Raw genomic sequence first — 3,104 nt, 5'->3', positions numbered from 1 at the left:
CCTCCAAATGATTTTGAGTTTTGTTCCACATTGTCCAGAGAACCATCTTTTGGTTAATTTTTCTGTTGTCTGTTTTCTAATTGTTTGATTTCTGCTCTTTTTTACTTCCTTCATTCTTACTTTGGGTTCACTTTGCTTAAGGTTAAAACTTTGGCCATTGATTTCATTCCTTTCATCTTTTGATAGCATGTAAAGCTATCAAAAACCCACAGCCATCAAGTTGATTTTAACTCATAACGACCCAATAGGAGAAAGTACAGCTGCCCGGTAGGGTTTCCAAGTCTGTAAATCTTTACAGAAGCAGACTGCCCAACCTTTCTTCTGTGGAGCAGCTGGTGGGTTCAAACCACCAACATTTTGGTTAGCAGATGAATGCTTTAGCCACAGCACCATCAGAGTGCCTTCCTATTGGATATAGTGTTCTATAAATGTCATTTAGGTCAAGATGATTGATAGCATTATTTTGATCTTTTATGTCTAATTAGTTTCCTAGAGCTGCTGTAACAAATTGCCACTAAGTGGGTAGCTTAAAACAACAGAAACTTATTCTTTCACAGGCTACAAGTTTGAATTCAGATGTTAGCAGAGCCATGCTCTCTCAAAGGCTCTCTGGGAAGAGTCCTTCCTTTTCTTTTCCAGCTTCTGGCAGCCCCAGGTAGCATAACTTCCATCTCTGCCTCCATGGTCACATGACATTCTTCCCTGTGTGTCTCTCTGTGTCTCTTCTTTTCTTATAACGACACCAGTTATAAAGGTATTAGAGCTCACCTTTGTGACATTATCTTAGCTAATTACATCTACAACAAATCTATTTCCAAATAAGGTCACACACACAGGAACCAGAGGTTAGAACAATCTTTTGGAAGAACACAGTTCAACCCATACAATATTTTCATTAATTTTTTATTTAGTTTTTCTATTAATTGCTGAGAGGTATATGTTAAAAATCTCCCATGGTGATTGTGAAATTTTCTATTACTCCCTTTAATTCTGTCCATTTTTATTTCATGTTTTTATAGTTCTGTTATCATGCCGTGTTGGGCGTGTACACGTTGTGATGGTTACAACTTTCTGATGAATTGACCATTTTAACTCTGATGAATACTTTTATCTGTTGATTTATGGTAATGCTATTTGTCTTCAAGTCTGCTTTATCTGATACTAATATAGACATGCTAGGCTTCTTATGTTTATTGTTTATCTAATTTTTCATCCACTTGCCTTCAAGGTATCTGCATCTTGACGCTCTTACTTACTTCTCCAATTTAGAGAACACAGAGTTGAGTCTTTCTTTTTTCATCCATTCTGGCAATCTTTTTCTGCCTTTCAATTGGAGTGTTTAGTCAATGTACATTCAATGTAATTATGGATATGGACAGATTTAGGCCTATCATTTTAGTATTTATTTGCTGTTTGTCCTCTTTAGTGTTTGTTCTTTTGTTCCTCTTTTTGTGACTACTTTTGGGTGAATTGAACATATCGAAGAACTCCATTTTGATTTAGTTATTAGCTATTTAGCCATACCTCTTCAAGTTAATTTTTAGTGGTTGTTTTAGGAATTCAAATATTCATCCTTAATTTTTTACAGACTACTTACAGTTAATATTGTGCCATTTCTTATAAAATGTAACAAGTTTGCAACCATTTAGACCATTTACTCTTCCCCAACCTCTTGCTTTCTTCTGTACTTGTCATATATAACAGCTACAAATTACAAATGATATGAACATCCACAAGACAATGTTATCATTTTTGCATGAAACATTGTTAGGTGCCATTGAGTAGATTCTGACTCACAGCAACCTTATGTACAACAGGACGAAACACTGCCTGGTCTGTGCCATTCTCACAATCATTGCAATGCTTGAGCCCATTGTTGTAGCCACAGTGTCAATCCATCTTGTTGAGGGTCATCTTTTTCCCTGACTGTCTACTTTATGCTCCTTGGAAGCAAGAATGGCCAGACTTCGTCTTACCTTCTTTGGTCATGTTGGCAGAAGGGACCATTCCCTGAAGAAGAATATCACGCTTGGTAAAGTGGAGGGTCAGAGACAAAGGGTAAGCTCCTCAACAAGATGGATTGACACAGTGGTTGCAACGATGGACTCAGGTATAGCAAGGATTGTGAGGATGGCGCACAGTTGGGGAGTGTTTTGTTCTGTTGTATATAGGGTCACTATGAGTTGGAGCCAACTCAACAGCACCTAACAGCAACTACTACTACTTTACCAAGCATGATGTCCTTCTCCAGGGACTGGTCCCTCCTGATAATATGTCCAAAGTATGTGAGATGAAGTCTCACTATCCTGGCTTCAAGAAGCATTCTGGCTATAGTTCTGCCAAGACTGATTTGTTCATTCTTCTGGAAGTCCATAGTATATTCAATATTCTTCGTCAGCTCTGTAATTCAGTGGCATCAATTCTTCTGTGCTCTTCCTTATTCATTGTCCAGCTTTCACATGGCTATGAAGTGATTGGAAATATCATGGCTTGGGTCAGGTACACCTTAGTCCTCAAAGTGACATATCTGCTTTTTAACATTGTAAAGAGGTCTTTTGTACTAGATTTGGCTGATGCATCAAACATTACCTTATACATATTATTTTAAAGAAATTAAAAGGAAAGATACCTTTTATATTTACCACTTCTGGAGCCCTTTTTTCCTTCCTGAAGTTCTCAGCTGGTATTATTTCCCTTGAGCTTGATGAACTTCCTTCAACATTTCTTGTAGTTCATGCCAGCTGGCAATGATCCTCTAAGTTTTTGTTTAGCTGAAAATATCTTTATTTCTTCTTCATTCTTAAAAGATGCTTTTACTGGATATAGAAATCTAGGTTGACAGTTTTTTTCTTTCAGAATTTTAAAAATATAATTCCACTGATTTTTAGCCTCCGTTGTCTTTGATGGTCAGTAGGCATTCCAATCATTGTTCTCCTCTATGTAATGTGACATTTTTCTCTGACTGCTTGCAATATTTTCTGTTCACCTTTGGTTTTCAACTAGGAGCTCTGGTAGCACAGTGCCTAAGGCATTTGACTGCTAACCAGAAGGCTGGCGGTTCAAACCCACCAGCCACTCCTCGGAAGGAAGGTTGGGCAATCTAC

This window comes from Orycteropus afer, unplaced genomic scaffold (assembly GCF_000298275.1).
Source record: "Orycteropus afer afer isolate SDZICR_OR568_19922 unplaced genomic scaffold, OryAfe1.0 scaffold00064, whole genome shotgun sequence".
Taxonomy (NCBI): domain Eukaryota; kingdom Metazoa; phylum Chordata; class Mammalia; order Tubulidentata; family Orycteropodidae; genus Orycteropus; species Orycteropus afer.
This window is presented reverse-complemented; position numbering follows the sequence as displayed.